The sequence below is a fragment of the Cynocephalus volans genome, chromosome 2, assembly GCF_027409185.1.
Source record: "Cynocephalus volans isolate mCynVol1 chromosome 2, mCynVol1.pri, whole genome shotgun sequence".
NCBI lineage: Eukaryota > Metazoa > Chordata > Mammalia > Dermoptera > Cynocephalidae > Cynocephalus > Cynocephalus volans.
The window spans coordinates 130,293,308-130,312,730 of record NC_084461.1 but is presented as its reverse complement, the minus strand read 5'-3'; positions in this window follow the sequence as shown (position 1 = coordinate 130,312,730).

Genomic DNA, 19,423 nt, shown 5'->3' with positions numbered 1-19,423 from the left:
ACACTACTAAGAAAGTGAAAATACAACCCACCAAATAAGAGACAATTTGGAAAACCGTATATCTTATATGGGACATGTATCTAAAATATGGAAAGAACTCTTAAAACTCAACAAAAAAGCAAATAACCCAATTTAAAGATGAGCAAAGGATCTAAATAGTTTACCAAAGAAGATGTACAGATGACCAATAAAGACATTTTTTTAAAATGCTCAAAATCATTAGATGTGAGGAAATGGAAGTCAAAATCACAATGAGATACGACTTCATACCCACCAGAATGGCTCTAATCCAAAAGAAAGATAATAATAGCTGTTGACAACATATGGAAAATTGAACTTATGCACTGCTGGTGGGAACGTAAATGATGCAATCATTTTGGAAAACAGTCTGGCAGTTCCTCAAGTCATTAAACATAAAGTCACCATATCACCTAGCGTTCCACTCCTAGGTATATTCTCCTGGAGAATCAAAAACATGTCCACACAAAAACTTGCATTTGAATGTTCATAGAAGCATTATTAATAATAGCCAAAATGTAGAAATGATCCAAATGTCCATCAACTGACAGATGGATGAATTAAATGTGGCATAACCATACATCAGAATATTACTCGGCAATAAAAGGAAATGAAGTATTGATACATGCTACGATGTGAATGAACCTTGAAGACATTATGCTAAGTGAAAGAAGCCAGTCACAAAGGACCACATATTGAGTGATTCCATTTATATAAAAAGTTCAGAATAGGTAAATATACAGAGATGAGAAGTAGAGTAGTGGTTAGCTTAGGGATGGAGTGGGGTGGGGGGGTTGGAAGGTAATGGCTAAGGGGTAAGGAGTTTCTTTTTGAGGTAGTGAAAATAATCTAATATGTTGTGATGGATGCACTACTTTGTGAATATATTGAGTCAACGAATTGTACAAGTCAAAAGTTTTAATTATATGGTATGTGCATTATATCTTGATAATACTGCTTAAATATAGCAATGCAGTTGATGGAAACACAAATTAAGACTATGATTAAGATATCACTGCATACCTATTAAAACAGTTAGAATAAAAAACGTTGACGATACCAAATGCTGGTGAGGATGTGGAGAAACTGGATCTCTCACACACTGCTGGTGGAAAGGTAAAACAGTACAGCCCTCTGGAAAACAGCTTGGCACTTTCTTAAAAGAAAATACACTTACCATACAACCAAGCTAACGCTGGGTATGTATTCCAGAGAAATGAAAACTTACATTCAAACAAATTTTGTACACGATTGTTCATAGCAGCTTTATTCATAATGTCCAAAAACTAAAACAACCAAAATGTCATTTCAAGAGGTGAATGCTTACACTGTGGTACAACCATACCATAGAATGCCACTCAGCAATAAAAGGTAATGAACTATTGATCATACGACTTCGTTGGATCTCAAGGGCATTATGCTGAATGAAAAGGGCCAATATCAAAAGATCACCTACTGTACAATTCCATTGATACAACATTTTCAAAAAGTCAAAATTATGGAAATGGAGAACAAATTAGTGGCTGCCAGGGATTATGGATAGGGGAGGGGAGGGGTGGGTGAGACTATGAAGTGGGGGCATGAGGGAAATCTTTGTGGGGAAGCAATCTGGAGTCTGGAAGTGGCTACAACAATCTACACATGTAACGAAGTGACACAGAGCTATACACACTATACCAATGTCAGTTTCTGGGCTTTGATGTTACACTGTACTAAGGTAGAATGTAATCATTGGGGAAAACTGGGTGAAGTGTACAAAGGAACCTCTCTGTACTATCTTTGAAACTTTCTGTGGATCTAAAATTATTCCAAAATAAGTTTATATATATATAAACACACAGACACACACATAAGCTTATATATTTATATATACACACTTACATGTGGAAATGCAACTGCTGGCCACTAGTAACTATTACCTAAGCTATTTATTTATATAGGGAATATATATAAATATACAAAAAATACAAGAAAATTTACTAAAATTAAGCCCATTGCTCCTCATGCCTCTCAGACAACACACCCAAGATAAAAACCAAGAGAAATGAGTCATCTTCTGGAAAAGTTATATTTCCTTAGATGTGTTGTCTACACCCAAAATGTATGCAAATAAATGATAAATAAGCATGACGCACTTTCTAAATTCTGCCAGCTTCTACATATTCATCAGAATAGTGGATTTTAGTCTCTGGAGATATCTAGATCCTGGCTAAGATTCCCCCAATCTGGAGAAAGTTTATGCCGTGAGAGCTGTGACTTCATTTCCTTCCACAGCAATTTTCCCATTTCAGGTTCTTACACATGTGAAACCCCTTCTCTTTCACTCCTTGGGGCAGCTGGTTCTCAGCCTTGGAGTAAACTCAAACCTTGTGGTTCAGAATATGCCTGCAGCTGCCAGAAGGATGCTAATCTTTTAGTTCCTGGACCATTGTGAGGAAGGGTTTTTGGCCAAGATAATCAAAGACTGACTCCACTTCTCAGCACGAGCCAGACAGCCAGGGTGGAGGGCTTTCCCTGGGAGCCAGTTTCAGCTTCTCATTAGTACAAACTCATTTTCAATGGTCTCAGCTACATGAACTTCATTCTTCACTTGGTCATGTCCCTCCCCAGAAGGAGTGGGGCAAAGCCTCTACGTGCTGGGTGACCAGACACAAACTAGGACTCTATCTCTAAGGCTACCCAAGCCCACCTGGCTGACATGGACTCAAGGAAGCCCTCACCACACTGGAACCCAGATACCTTCACACCTTTCTTTATAACCCTTCAAGCCTCGCACCCGACTCTGAACCCACCTCCCAAATGCCCTGCTTTACTTCACATTTTATATTTATTTTCTCCCCTCCTACAAATAGTTTTATACAACCTACATCACAGTCCAATTGCTATTGTTAACATGATTACCAGCAGCCACCATTTCACAAAAACTATGTTCTCGGGCTTTATATACATTATTTAACTTAATCACAACAACCATAAAAGTTGGGCACGATTATCAACCCAATTTTTCAAACTATAAACAATATCAGCAACAACACTTCAGGTCTGTATATTTCCAATGTCCCACTCGTGATGTTTCCACCATAGGGTCTCCCTGCTCTAGCAAAGGACTTGTATTTCTGTGGTCAATACTGTGACCTTTGGAATATGAGACACCTGGGTTTGAACCCAGCTATGTGACTCACTTAATAAGTGGCACTTGCGTGACACATAGCTACTTCAGCTTCATTTCTTTATTTGCAGAACTTCGGGATGGAAATAATGTCCGCTTCACTAAACGTTTGTGAGTTTAATGAGATGATAAAGTACTTAAAGTACTCAGCATTATACCTGACAAACAATGGAGCCCAGCAAATGTCCATCAAATGAATTAAGAAATAAACCAGTGCCAAATTAGCATGAATAGGGAAGAGAAGACACACAGAAAATGCCAAACAGTGACCAACAGGAGAGCAGTAATATTTGGGTTTGTGACGTGGCCAGAGACGTCTAGAAGAGAAAGTCCTCTCTCCCAATTCTAATGGCCATTGCCATCTGTAGGAGTACAGTGCTAATGAGGCCATAGCCAAGAGATACATGCCCTTGTGACAATTCACTTTGCTTGATTCCACAGGCACAAATGTCATCTTTAAGGCAGATGACACTGTTGTTTCAACAACACTGTTTTTGAGAGGGAATGATTACATCTGAAGATCTCTCTCTCTCTTTCTACTGCCAGACTAATAATTGCAAACAAATGTGCCACCAACATGGAGGAAGAGATTACTTCATACAGAAAGCCAAAGTTTTGGACCCAGTATTTCCATATTATTTAGCTCACTGGTGCTGGGAATTTGAGATTTCACTTACTAGGAAAATAATGGGAAAAAATCAGGAGAAACCTTAAAAAGGTATTTTATAAAATAAAGGACATTTTTAAACCAAAAGATTAGAAAGAACTTATCTCCTTTTTTTTATCTGTGTGAAATTTTAATACTCATTACACTGATCTTATTTTTATCTTACTACAGACCCATGAAAACTTTGTCATGGGCCTAACTCAGAATATGAATAAGTATTTAGGAATGACATCATTGTATCATTTGTTTCATAAGGACCTAGAAACAGAGATATTATTTTCAGTTTATAGAGAAAGAAACTGAGAAATACAGAAGGTAAAGAGATTTTCCAAAAACACACTGCATTAGACAGAGTAGGTGGGCTCAGACCCAAAAGGTTTGGCATTAAGAAGTTCTTGGGATGCAGTCCAGCAACCTATGAGATACTAAATAATTCATAAAAGCTTAGGGATGGCAAATTTTAAGCTACAGTTATACAGCTGTAAATACATAAAAGAAAACTGAAATTTTTATCAGTTATCTATAGGGTTTTTCCACCCTCCAAAAGAACAGACTATATTATAGACATTTGTAAAATATAGCTACTGCCTTATGAAAGGAAAATGTTTTAATCTATATATTGCATATTGTGTAGACTCAGTTTGAGAGACAGCAGCATCACCATTCTCTCTTCCTCACTTCCCCACCTTCTTTCCCAACATTAGCACATACTCCACTACATCCTCAGTCCCACCCAATGTCCTGCCCTTTCATATATTCTGAATGCTTTGAGAGAAAAGAGTTGGAGTGAGTAAAGTTTTTATATAAGTTTTCAGGAACAAGTTGATTATGAAAACATTAGCTAATTAAAGCAAGTCAAAACTTTGCTGAAATGGTTCCAATATCATGATAAAATACTCCTCCCCGAGATAAGTCAGCCTGGTTCTACCAGCTAAAAATTTTCAGCTCCTGAATCTGCAAAATTGCTGCTCTTTAAAGTTACTACTTTAGAGCAATGCCTAGTAGTACCATAATTGTTGCAAAGTTATTCACAACAATTCTTTGATGGACTAGACAGCCTAAATGCAAACACTGGAGCCGACAGCAGATGGCTGGGTGAGTCAGTTTATAGCCAACTCCATTTTGGGGAACAGTCAGGGAGGAAAGCTCCCAAATGCAGGTCACATGGACCTCTACTCTTCAGGATGTCAATATATGTAGCTTCTAAAAACAACAGCACTCTACTCCAACAGCACCCTTAAACTCCAACCAACAGTATTCCAAACAGCAGCAGCAGCAGCAGAAACTGTGTTGTGTTATTTTTATATATGTCTGCTCAGAACCTTGAGCCTAATGGTCATTATGAATTCCCAGATATGCTGAGTTTTTCAAATAGATTTGACCAAAGAATTTTTTTTTACAGGGTTGGGAGAGGCAACTTTTTGAAAAAATTCCTTGACTATTAGTATGTGGAACTGTAGTTTGGGAAATTATGTTTAAGCATGAATGTGCTAACCAGTATAGCTTATTAGAGAACTTTCAGATTTGTAAAACTTTTGCTAACTTTATACCCTAAGTGAAAAGATAAATTATACATTTATTTTTTTATTCTCCAAAACCCACAACTTCCTGGACTGGGGCCTGAAACATTCTATAATTTTTCTCCTTTCCAGGATCCAAGGCCACCTCCCTCCATAAATCCATCCTCAGCTATAATTATAAAAGTAGAAGTTTAATAAAAGCTCAAAATGTGCCCATAAGCATGATACAGGCAATCTTTCACTTGATCCTTAAGGCAATGCTATGAAATAACTATAATTATTAACCCCATTTACAGATAAAGGATCTAAGTCTTGCTCAGTTAAGGCATTTTTCAAAATCACTTGGATAATTATTGGAACCGAGGCATACTATCTGCAGAGCCAGAGTTTGTCAACACCTATTCCTTCTCTGCTGCGCAAGTACTCAAGCCCTCTGGTGTCTATCCCTCCCTGACACTTTATCACACTTGGCCTTGGGATAAACCTGCATATGACTCTTCCCACTTCTCCCACCACAGTGCTTTAATAGTGCACTGGGTGTTTCTTCACCACTTTTTGATTTGAATAGAGACAAAAAGTAGGCAAAAGGATCAAGACATCTGCAGAGGGGCAAAGGGGCTGATTGAATGTCCCGTCCCAGACAAAGGCTGTGTCCATCTCATTCCTTTGTGTGTGGCTGCACACTTGAGGGATCCTCAGGGAGCACAAAAGACTTGTGAGAAGGGGAGAGCCATCCAGCAGACTGATAAAAAGCCTTCTCTGTGTCCTGTCCCTCTGACTTGGACCCCAGTGAATACCACTTGTTTAAATAATGATCAGAGTATAATAGATAATGATGAGGTTGCCAAGAGCCGGGCCATTCAGCCTCTGCCTGGCTAAGAGAAAAGAAGAAAGAAAAAGAAAGAAAAAAAAAAACCCACCCCAATGTGGCCACAGTTCTTTGGGCTCAGATTTCTCCACACTGAAGTTTGAACTGGAATCTCAAGATCTATCAGTTCTTGGGAATAAAGGAGTTGGCAGACAGACAGGACCTCCCCCGCTTCTTAAATAAGTAAACAAACAAACAAATAGAAGTGGGATGGAGAGAACTGGTAACTATTCAGGAATAATTATCAGAGCTGCAGACCTTAGTGATACTCCCTTCCTCCCCCCTCTCCACCCCCCCACCCTCCGCCAGCTGGGAGTGGGGCAGATAAGGTATTTTGGATGGCAGAGTTATCCAGAGGGAAGAAACATGACTTTCGGCACCATTAGACTGAGGTTTGAGGCCTAGCTATTCTTTGCTGAGACTATGTGCCCTCGATCGAGTTAGTATTACTTCTCTGACACTTGGTATCTTTAGCTGAAAAGGCAGAGAAAACACAGCCACAGGTTTTATGAGGATTAAGTGATTTACTGTCCCTAAGGGCAGGGGAAATGGAAGAACTTTGTTCATCACTGGAAGCCAAAATCCCCACCACCAAACCCGCGGATGATGCATTACTCACTTCCCATCGCCACTCTCGCCCCAGAGCCCTAAACTCCCCTTCTCGCTGCATTAGCCATATGCTGCATTAAAAAAACAAAAACGCGGGGAGGGAAGGATGGAAGAAGGAAGGAAGGAATGAAGGAAAGAAAGAAAGAAAAGACTACAACAATAAATTGAACTTTCAGACGGAGAGGATACTAGGGATAGCAGGGGAGGGAGGCAGGGAGGAAGGGGGTTTGGCAAGTGACAGGTTGGGAAAAGGGCATAAAGAAATATCACGATTTGTAAGAATGAATTGGCTAATTATAAACAAAAATAAAAAAAAAAAAACAGGAGGATGCAGTGCTTAAAATTCGGCATAGTAGTTGCTACTCATCATGTACCCAAATTCATAACTGCCCCTGGTGCACCTTGAAGCCTGACATTGTAACTTATAGAGACATCAATGCACTTGCCTGGGCTCCAGCAGAGAGAACTCAGCAGAGGGAACTCAGCACGATCCATTAAGGAATGATCACTGAACGTCATTTCTGCAGATGGAGACCGGCTGTTGAGGTCCACACTTCTCCCAGCAGGAGTGTTGTAGCCCCGCTGTGTGTCGTAGTGTATTTTCCAATCATATATTCCTGCATCCAATTTTTTGTGTAACCAAGGGGAAGTATCAGATGGTGGTAATAAACCTGTTCATTGATTGGAACCTTCATACCTGCAAAAGAGTACTTTATACATAGCAAGTGCTTAATAAACAGAAGCCACTTTATAAATGTCAGGTATGACCAGTAAAGATGGGAAAGACTTATATATGGATCATCATCAGGGTGATTCCAGAATATTATCCTCAAAAATCATGAAATGTCTTCTAATCTTCATCAGCATTGCCCAGACTTCTACTTTCTTTAAAGCCAGACTGCTTAATCTGATTTCTAATGATCTTGTTATTCCCCAAATACAACAGAACATCTTCATGGCCAGCTTTCCCCATTACTCCATTCTCTTTCCACTCTTGCATTATTTCCTGGCTGTATAAGTAGACTCTATTTATAATTTACACCAAAAGCATACCCAAATTATTCTAAAAAGGATTTTGGTAATCTCCTATGAATTTAAATTAACACCCCCCCCCCCCCACCGCCCCAACACACACAATTATTATGTAAAATCAGGAATCTGAGAAAATAGTGACCAGGTCACAACAAAGAAACCATCCACTCTCTCCCATCCGCCACTGCTGTGGCTTTACAGAGAAGAATTTGCTAGCCTCACACTAAGAAGCTGGAGACAATGTTAGGCTCCATGGGAATAAACAAGGATATTGCAACAGAGTGGATTAGATACAACCACCTAAAAAATGCAAGTGAAGGACAGCATTTGCTCATCGTTTGAACATGTAAGCCTCAGAAATTTTATCTTGGCCTAGTCTGGCCAATAAATCAATTAAACTCTTTTTCTTTGCCTAGCTAGAACTATCTATCTCCAAGCTCAGCCCACCCATGGCAGTTCTTCATGAGAACATAATCGGGGGATTTTAGTATCAGTGTGAGGTCTTTAGAACTGAATCAAAGGAGTCCAGAATCAAAAAGCCCTTAAAAATCAGTTCTTTCACTTTTCATACAAAGAACTTCCTGGATCACAGGCAAGCAACAGGCTGGCTCAGCCCGGCATCTACTCCCCCTCACAAAACTAGACTAGAAAGAATTGTCTTCTTATCTCAGGTGGCTCCCACTGCAGAAAAAGGTAGAGCCAGTCCTTTCTCCCAGGACAATCATGGCTCCCTCTGCTTCTGCCTGGGTAAGGGAGGCCAAGCTGAGTGATTAAGCGTCTGTCCTTATGAAAAAAAGTACTATTATGGATCACAAAATGATGCAGCTGGCAAGGTCCCTAGGTGAAAAGAGAAACATACAAGTCTAAACCTATGCTTTTCTGCTTTTGAGCCCCAGTTAAAAAAAAAAAAACTTCAAATGATAATGATTATGTCAAGAAAAACACAAGATCCCATCAGACTCCTGGAAAGGAGCATTTTGTTGAGCAGGAAAATGAATATGGGGCTGGCTGGTTAGCTCAGCTGGTCAGAGAGTGGTGCTGATAACACCAAGGGCCAGGGTTGATTCCCTGTACTGGCCAACCGCCAAAAAAAAAAGAAGGAAAGAAAATGCACATGAACATACAAAGACAAGCCAAGAACTTAGTAAGGAAATCAATGTGGAAGAGTCCAGAGGGGAGTATCTAGGAGGGAAAAGAAGTTGAAGCCAGCAAGATGGGGAGGCCTTGGAAAGGGGAATTTGGGAAAGAGAGAGAACATGTCTGGCACCTGGACAGAGAAAAACAGAGAAAGAGAAGAATAAGGAAAAGTGGATTTCATGAAGTTCGGACATATATTTGAGGTGTTGGTATATTTATAAAAGAAATGAATCAGGCTTCAAGTTGCTGTAGGGTAAACAGACTGCTAGGGGATCCCATCCATTTGGATATAGTTCTCTTTTTTACTGAATGCTTTGAAAAGGCAAAATGGATCAAGTTATCTCCCTAAATTCAGTGCCCTGGTCTTCTTGAAGCACAAGAAGTCATTTAATAAACATTATTTTTTATTGTGATGGCGGATTTTATTCTCTTGGTCGAGTGAGAGGGGGAAACAGGGGACATGAGATAAGAGAATTCTTCTGTCCTCAACTAGCTTTTCTGTCATGTCTGGATTTCAGTCCAATTATACTTTAATAAGCCCATATTGTGTGCTTAGCATTTTCAGATTTTTATGATCCCTCTTCATATATATATATATATAAAACTAATGTTAAATGGTTTAGAAACTTACCCCGAATCCTATGGCCAAAATTTTAAGACATGTTTTTGACTCCTGGATTGAAATTCTTCCCACCACACCTGTCACCTGTGTGTTTTTCAAAGTGTGGGCCACAAACGAGCAGCATCAGCATCCCCAGGGAGCACCTGGGAATGCAGGATTTTCTATCCCAGATGTCTTGAATCAGAATCTGCATTTTGACATGATCCCCAGGTGATTCTTCTCTACTTTTCAGTCTGGGAAGCTGGCATTATAGCACACTGCCTTCTACAGCTAGACAGCATGCAGCTCTAGCTACAGCATTACTCTGGCTATAGAATAGCTGAGAAAAGCTCTGTATGAAATTTGAAAAATCCATAGCATTAAGATACCATATGGGTTAAAAGCTACAAAGCAGTGGGTATAGAATAATTTCATTTTAAAATAAATTGTATATATAATAGGCATCTATATCCATACAGAAAATAAAGATTTAGATGAAAATGTTCTCTCTGGTGATGGCAGTTTTGTCTTTTCCTTCCTTCCTTCCTTCCTTCCTTCCTTCCTTCCTTCCTTCCTTCCTTCCTTCCTTCCTTCCTTCCTTCCTTCCTTCCTTCCTTCCTTCCTTTCTCTTATTGCTTTTTCTTTTTTAGTTTTCCTTAAGAAACACTTGTTAATTTTTAAAAGTTCATTTTTAAAAAATTATCTTTGTCGAATCTGGCCAGCTACGGGGTGAGAAAAGTAATGCCCAGGAAAGCTGAGAATTGGCATGAGAGATCCCAACTGAATGTCACTACTGAGCTCTTCTCCAACGCCAATGGAGCACGCAGGGCTCACAGGTCTAACGTATCAGCCTCCTGCAGCCACTCCACTCACTGCCAGAAGGGGCTCATTCTTCTGGCCCCCAGGGGGCAGCCCTCTGTAAGTTTGCAGGAACCTGCTATTCTCCCCCACAGTGTGAATAATCAGGAGTTATGTTGGCCATAACTCGTCCACACTGAGGGTCTGAAAGATTCTGGGCTCTTTAACAACAAAATACTATAGACACAGAGAGATATTTTATAAACAGAGGCAAAATCCCCAAATAAACAGAAAAGAAGCAAACACAGACCACCCACGTTGCTCAGCCACAGCACCGAAGAATCTCTAGCTACAATGATATCCTGTGTCTGGGGACAACGGGGGAAGGTGAGCAACATACACAATGAAGAAGCCAGACGAGGTTCAGATTGCTTAAGGAAGGGTCTGCTTCTGCTTCTTACTAGCTGTTGAACTGCTTGGGGCAACTCAACCGCTCAGCTCCTCTATTTCATCCCTTTGTCAGCTTCCCAATCCTCAGCTTTGAGGATTTAGTGAGTGCTTTGAAACCTGTCAAGTGTTAAGAATGTTACAGTGCCCCTGTTGTGCTGGTTGTTGGACATTTGTCCCTCTAGATCCATTCTGTGACCTTCTCTGAGTTTGTCTGTGCCTTGAGATGCTGATGTCTTGGGATCGTGTCATCCAGCCTCCTTTGCCCACTGTTGTCTTGTCGGGTTTGGCAATGTGGAGCAACAAGAAGAGATTAGACATCAGGAGGAAACAGAGGTAGAGATGAGGGTATTTACTCCCTTACTCCCACTTCCTCCTTGCCGGATACCTATTTTACCATTAAGAAGCCACAGGAGCAGAGTGCTATCGCCTTATTATGTAATGCAGAAAGCTGAAAGGCATTCTTGAGATTTTAGAGGTATTTTGTACTAATAAGTATTAGTTCTTATTCATCTGGTTGCAAAACACTGAATGTATAAACTTCAGAACTTTAGGATAGGGAGCAATTTGTGGTATTATTTAGCTTAGTAGTTCCCAGATGATGGGTGACAGTTGCCTGATATTCAAGGAGAGGTGGAAGAGAACTCCAAGAGTGTGTGCTTGTCTGCACCATCGTCTGCAGATGAATAAATCATGTGGCACACACAAAAGTCCTTGCTGTTTTCCAAGTGTGCATAGATAGAATCATGACAAAATGCAAAGTCTTGTAAAGGCATGACTGAATTCACAGGGGCTTATAAATTATTGCATATTTTCTCAATGAGCAGTAACTACCAGTAAAGCCACTATCATAAAAGGCCTTTTTTAAATATTAAAGTTCTGGGAACAACTCATCCAGGTTCACTTCCAATGAATGCACTCTTTTTGTTGTTTTAGTTTATCATTTTGGGTAAATTGTTTTCACTGCCTTTGATTCATTCAACAAAAACTAATTGAACTCTTCATATATCTTCAGCATTGAGCTAACCATTTGGATTTCTTCAAAAAGTGAAAAAGACAGGTACCATATCATGGATCTTAGTGATGAAGACACTCACTAGACAAATTTTTATACAAATATTTGTTTAAATTAAATTTGTGAGAAATGCTATGAAGCAAAATTACAGGGTGAGAGTGTAGATATACCAGGGGACATACTCTAGTCCAGAGTGTTGAGGAAATCCCTAAGAAAGAGATATTTAAGTTGAGACTTATTAATACTCCTGAAAGAAACCACTGTGTGACAATTTTCTCTTCAGTAAACCAGTGAACAACACCCAGGACTTCTCCAACAAGTATATCTTGTGTCTGATATTATGCAAACTGCTCAGTAACTCCCCAATGTCTTGCTCTTAGACTTGTCAGGAAAGAGCTTTAAAATGAGCACTTTAACAAACTCACTGGTGTGTTATACTAAAGACCTCAGTCATGAGTTTACCCCAGTGCTATATTTTCCACAGCTATATTTCTGTTACCATGGTTGTTTATTGGAGAAAAGTCCTCTCAGGATATTCGATTGTGTCTATATCTGCATAAAAGCATTGGTTTTTTGAGCCCATCTCTTTACATAGCAATAGATTGCCTTTTTTAGAAAAAATATATACATGCTTGCCAGAGACTAATGCACTATGTTGAAACAGTTTCAGAGTAAAATCCATCCCAATCAGTCCTATTAGCACAGAAAAAAAAAAAAACACTTTAAAATTATCAGTATATTCCTTTCCACTATTGTTACAAATGGGCATTCCAATTCTTCAATATATTTTTTAAAATGCTCATCCTAAGGCCCTTTATGCTATATTGTAAAAGAGGATGGTCAATCATATTATTATGATTAGCAGCATATTTCCTTACTATTGGAAAATTAACCTGGAAGAGATGAATATGTTTGTTTAGTTTATCCTTAAAAATATTCTGAGTTATATTAGAATAAATGTTTTAGTCTTTCATTCTCGGGATAGTTTCTTCAGGTGTTAAGTGTATATACATCACGTCAGTCAAGAATCTGGTTTTAGCATGTGCTGTGGATATTGTGATTTTACAAGGTCAACATGGATTGAGAGAAGAGCGTTCTTACTCTGTGAAATACAGAGTTGTCAAGGCTATGAAGGTAAATTTAATTTACTTTGCAAGATCCTTGAAATCCTTTAATGTTTGGGGAAAAGAAAACTATGTGCATATCAAACAGAGTAAATCAGTATCAGCAAGGACCTTGGCGATACCCTAATGAGCCCTAAGTGAATACAATCGCAGAGACAGTACAGAACTGACAAAATAAGACTCAGCCAGTGCAAAATTTGGCACTTGTTGAGACAGAGCTATACATAAAGCAAAGCATGAGGACAGTAGTGTTCAAAGTGGGAAACAGAAGGGGGCCTGTTTGATGGTTCCCAGCTACAGGCTGTGCTGGGAATGATTTGAGAGAGATACTTGGTCGAAGCTGTTGAAAACTAATAATAGCTTAATTCTTATCTCACTGTTAACCCTAAGGAACAAACTCTCTAATCTCTGCTATTTCAAAATGCCAGTGGCCTTTCCTGTTACTCCTCAAACAACACCACACATAATACCAGGACATACCAGAAAGTGAAGCCTCAGCTTCCTCATCTATAAAATTAGGGTAATACCAATGCTTTCTCTGATTGCTGGGAGTTTTTCATTTTTATTATTTTTGGCAGCTGGCCATTATGGGGATCCAAACCCTTGACCTTGGTGTTACCAGAATCATGCTCTCCCAAGTAAGCTAACTAAATGACCAGCCTGATTGCTGAGAGTTTTAAGTGAGACGATGCATGTAACAGATTTAACCACAATGGCTAGCACCTAGCAAAGACTGAAAAATACTGGTAGTCATTATTAGTATTGGTTTGTGGTAGTTAGGGTAGTTACCAGCCATTACAGTGTCTGGCACATAAAAGGTGCTCGACATTTATGGAAAGAATAAATAAAGATGTTATTTAAAATCTAGCATGCCCAGGGTTTAGAATTCAGAATGATGAAAAGTCTCTTTTTGTTTTCTATTGGTCACATGAAAAAAATCCAGTTAGAGACCACAACCTTACTATGACACTGAGAAAAGTGAAAAGTTCAGTGGTTTTATCCTAAACAACAGCAGAAGGAATGTGTTTCTAATTAGGAAAAAAATACCTTGTCCACCAGCTTCCAAACACTAACTTCCTGAATAAAAGTGGAAAAATTCAAATCTAAATAAAAATCTGCAGTTTCTCCAAGACTCACGCTTAGGGCAATATCAACTAATAATCCAGGAGAAAGTAGTTTCCACCCACCAATGAAACTAGCTTCTCTTTGCAAACACCCATTTATAGGCAGAATTCCTTTTCCATTTCCCTAGGGTTTTATTTTACTTTGTGCGCTGTTTGCAATATCCTGGTTTAAGGGAGCAAAAGGGAGAGAAGGGGCAAAATGCAGGGTGAGTTTCTCCAAATGTCAGGCTGGGTAGTGCCAGGACAGCTGGGCCTGAAACCCTGTACCCAAGGAGGGGACTGGTGTGGCTGGGTGGCTGGGAAGAATGTGAGCTCAGCCTCATCTGGTTTCTTTTAATGCTTTCAGCAAAGAGTCTGAGTTATTGCATTCTTTCTCGATGTCTTACATAAAATCAGATTATTAAGTGCAGAGACAGTCGACTGTTCTCTGTCCTCCTGGCTAGCGTTTTAACATCACCATAGCAATGTCAATAAACAGAGAAGCAAATTAACCTCTGAAGAACAAGTCTGCCAGCTTTGCTGTCCAACTTGCTCTCACTTTTCCTACTTACACACACATATACAAATACACACACACATTGTTGTTGTTTTCCTTGTCATTAAATCTATGCAATATTTGGCCCAATGGTGACACGACCTAAGACCACAGTTTGGTTCCTGCCATCCCTTTGTTTAAAAAAGCTTTCAATTGCTCGGCATCCCCTACAGAATTAAGTCTCTTTCCTTCGCATGTTGTTCAGTTCTCCTTGATTTCTTTCAGAGCCGGTTCTCCATCATTATTTGTTAATAGCTTCTTAAGCTCCATTCATGAGAAAAAGATCTAATTTCCTTATAAGATTCTTTCTTGTCTGACCTTGGTGACTCGGCTCACGCCCCCAGCTATCATGTCAGCCCAATCCTCAAGTCCACCTTTAACGTGGAATCCCAACCATCCCCAGTTCTCTGTCCCTACTGCCACCAGCATGAACTAAGCCATCCTCCAGGGCCAACTTGGATGACATCTGCCAGAGCCTCAAAACTGGGCTCAGAGAATCTACTGCTGCCCTGCATAGTCGATTTTCAACACTGCAGTCAGAATGATCTTTTAAAAACATAAATTGTATTAGGTCAACCCCCTGCTTAAAACTCTTCAGTGACTTTCCTGGCACACAGATTAAGACTTTACAATGCCTGGCCCCTGCCCATCCATCTTACCTCATCGTAGACCTCTTCTCCCACCCTGGCTATTACCCTCCAGAATCCCAGAATCACTGGCCTTGTTTCCATTCCTTAAACATGCTCAGCCTTCCCCTACTTCTGGCCTTTGCATTCTCTCCCATCCTTCCTGTAACAATTTCTTCCCATTTTATGGGGCTAATGCCTTCTCATTATCATTCAGGTCTCAGCTTAAATATCTTTTCCTTAAAGAATTTCTTAACCACTCTGTCTGCAGTCATACCCACGCCACATCAGCAAGCTATCAAATTGACCTATTTTGTTTCCCTGATAGCCCTTAACACTATTTGACATTATCTTATTAATTTGATAACTTTATTGTCTGAGTCTCTCCATTAGAATATAAGGAGGGCAGTGACCACTTCTGATATGCTCACCACAGAATCCATACCACCTAGATAAAGGCCTGATACACAATAAGACAATCAATAAAAATATTTTTCGAATGAATGAATGAATAAACCCCATTTTTCAAGACCCAGTTTATATGTGACCTTCCTGGTGAAGCTTCTATCACCCATTACTAGAAAGGTCCTCTTCCCCCATGCATGCCTCCTACACAGCATTGATCACTTCTGTTCTTTTCAAAGAGTGGTTTTTACAGCTGCCATACCTTCTCTATTAAACTCCAGCTTTCTTAAGGAATGTTTTTATAATCTACCACGCATATCCTTGAATATCAGAGGTGCTCAGTAAAAGAAAATGAGTGTTTTGCTTCTCACCTCTGGAAATGCCCACAGGCATAGGTCTGGTACTACGGCTGGCCTTCTGCTAAATGCTGAAGCAGAAAAAGGGTATTCCTTGGTTATTAATTATAGCAGATATTTTCAGGGCCCACATCATATTCCTTGTCCCACATCTCATATGTGAGCTATTGAGGACAACTCTTTGCAAGCTGAAGCATTGTTGCTGGGGTCTCCAGGTGGGTATCACACAGCAGGCCACTCCATCTACACACACACACCCTTTGGAGGTGCCAGAAAGCTAACATCCCTCAAGAATAACCTTCAACCATGGGGACAGAAACTGGGGATAAGTGCCTCATTCTCCTGGTCTCCACCTGGACCGATTTGGGAGACATTCTGAATAGTTCTCAGATGTTCTGGCAGAGCTGAACCCCTGTCACCTATGACTATGACCTCACAATGGTCCTTTATGCTGAATTTTTATTCTACTATGTGTCATTCCCCTCCTTTCCACGCCTGCTCTCTTCCAAATAAACTATCTGTAAATAAGTTTTTGACATAGGCTCTGCTTCAAAGGCACTCAAAATAAGACATTAATTTTTGTCTTTAAGAACCTTCTTTATTTTCAACAAATGGTGTTGGGAGAACTGGATATCCACATGCAAAAAAATTAAAGTTGGACCTTTATCTCATACCATATACAAAAAGGAACTCAAAACAAATTAAAGACCTAAATGTAAGAGCTCAAACTATAACAACTCTTAGAGGAAAACACAGGAGAAAAACTTTATAAGACTGCATTTGGCAGTGATTTCGTGGATATGACACCAAAATCATAGACAGAAAAAAAAAAACAGATGAATTGAACTATATCACAATTAAAAACATCAAAGGACTATATCAAAAGAGTAAAAAGGCAACCCACGGAATGGGTTAAAATATTTGCAAGTCATATATCTAATAAGGGATTAATATCTAGAGTATATAGAGAATTCCTACAACTCAACAACAACAACAAAACAAACAAACCAATTAAAAAACAGGTAAAGGACTTGAATAGACACTTTTCCAAAGAAGATATACAAATGGCCAATAAGCACATTAAAAGATGCTCAACATCACTAATAATTAGGGAAATGCAAATCAATACCACATCCTAATGGGACACCGATTCATACTCATTAGGATGGCTATTATCAAAAACAGAAAATAACAAGTGTCAGGAAGGATGTGGAGAAACTGGATCCCTTGAACATTGCTGGTGGGAATGTAAACTGGTGTGGTCTCTATGGAAAACAGTATTGTGGTTCCTCAAAAAATTAAACATGGAATTACCATATAATCCAGCAATTCCACTTCTGGTATATAACCAAAGTAATTGAAAGCAGGGTTTCAAACAGATATCTGTACATCTATGTTCACAGCAGCATTATTCATAATAGCAAAAAAAATAAATAAATAAAACCCAACCATCTATTGACAGATGAATGGTTAAACAAAATGTGATATATACATACAATGAAATATTAGTCAGCCTTAAAAAGAAAGGAAATTCTGACACATACTACATGGATGAACTTTGAAAACACTGTGCTAAGAAAAATAAGCCAGTCGCAAAAGTACAAATACTGTATGATTCCACTTTCATTGAGGTACCTAGAGTAGGCAAACTCATAGACACAGGAGGTAGAATGGTGATTCCCAGGGACTGGAAGGAGGAGTTATTGTTTGGTAAAATCTCTAAGATAGATGGTGGGGATTGTTGCACAATGTGAATGCACCTAATGACACTGAATTGTACACTTAAAAATGGTTGAAACAGTAAAAAGAACAAAAAGAAAGAAAGAAGGAAAGAAAGAGAAAAAGAAGGAAAGAAAAAGGAAAAAAATAAAATAAAATTATCCTTTGCTGCAAGTCTATAGAGACAAAGTAGATTAGAGGTTGCCTAAGGCTGGACAGTTTGGGGGAAAATGGGAAGTGATTTCTGTTGGGTGACAGAAGAAGCATCTGCTCTGTGATAATACTGGGGGACCTGAACACACTCTCAGCATTGGACAGATCATCTAGGCAGCAAATCAACAGAGTAAACATTACTCTTTCAGAGGAAGATAAGAAATCTAGGGTTATCAGTGGTGGGAGTGGGGAGGAAGAGGGGGATAGGGAGAGACTGGACAAGGGGCATAAGGAATAAGTATGATTTGTAACAATATACCTACTAATAATATTGATTTGATCAACATATGTCAACATTGAATCGCAAAAATATGTATAATCAATTATGATTCAATAAAGAAAAAAAAAATTGATTGCGGTAATGGAGGGTTCAAGGTATGCTACTCCAAATGTGGTACCTCAGCATTTGAGAAAACAGCAGAAGCAGGAAGGTCACTCTCTCACCTTCTGCCACCCTTAGCCCCTGAAGCAGGTCATAACATCCTCACTCCAGAGGTACCCTCCTTATGCCCAGAAGAGAGAAACATCCTTCTTGCTGAAGACAGGGACACAGAAGAATCTGAACAAATAGGCCTTGATAAGTTTCCCCGGTTTATTACCATTAGATCATACCCCCTTTGTCCAGTCATACTCCACAACTGTCCACTCGTCATTGAACCTAAGCATAAACACAGGTTTCCCTGTTTCTTTGGGTCTTCATTTCTGAAGGCTCCGGTGTCACATAAAACTCACATTACGTAAATCCGTATGCTTTTCTCTTGTTGATCTGCCTTTTATTAGAGATGGCTCAGCCATGAACATAGCAGTGGGTGAGTAAAATAAATTTAGTCTCCCCTGCAGTGGTGATGGTTGCACAACTTTGTGAACTTACTGAAAACCATTGAATTGTACACTTCAAGTGGGTGAATTATATAGTATTTGAATTATATCTCAAGAAAGTTACATTTTAAAAAAAAGAACCTTTTTTCCTTTGGCATTTGACAGACCTACTTAGAGAAGTAATCAATGATCTTGGCTATTCATGACATTCTTCCTCCTTACATTCAAAACTTCAAATTCCTTTCTTCCTCTCCATCAAAATTAACTACCCAGTCTCATTTTCTTTTCATCCAGCTGTCTAAAAATTAAAATGATATATATCTATGTTTTTTTAAAAGGCCTAATGAGAACCACAATGAATAAACACATTTGATAAAAAGCCTCTGATACATAAAAGGTTGAACTAATATGGAAAGTCCAGGAAATCTGGCAGACTAATAAAGAGAATATATTTAGATAAGTGTCGCAGAACACACACTAAATGCTGCCCGTGAGCTCTGCTCTTTTTGCTGCCAAGAGGGATAGAAACCATCAGTCACAGGGATAAGTTTCACTTTCCAGAAAGGAAAAATGGAGAAAATGGAGCAGAGTTTCCCAGCAGCCTGAGTCACTGTATTAAAG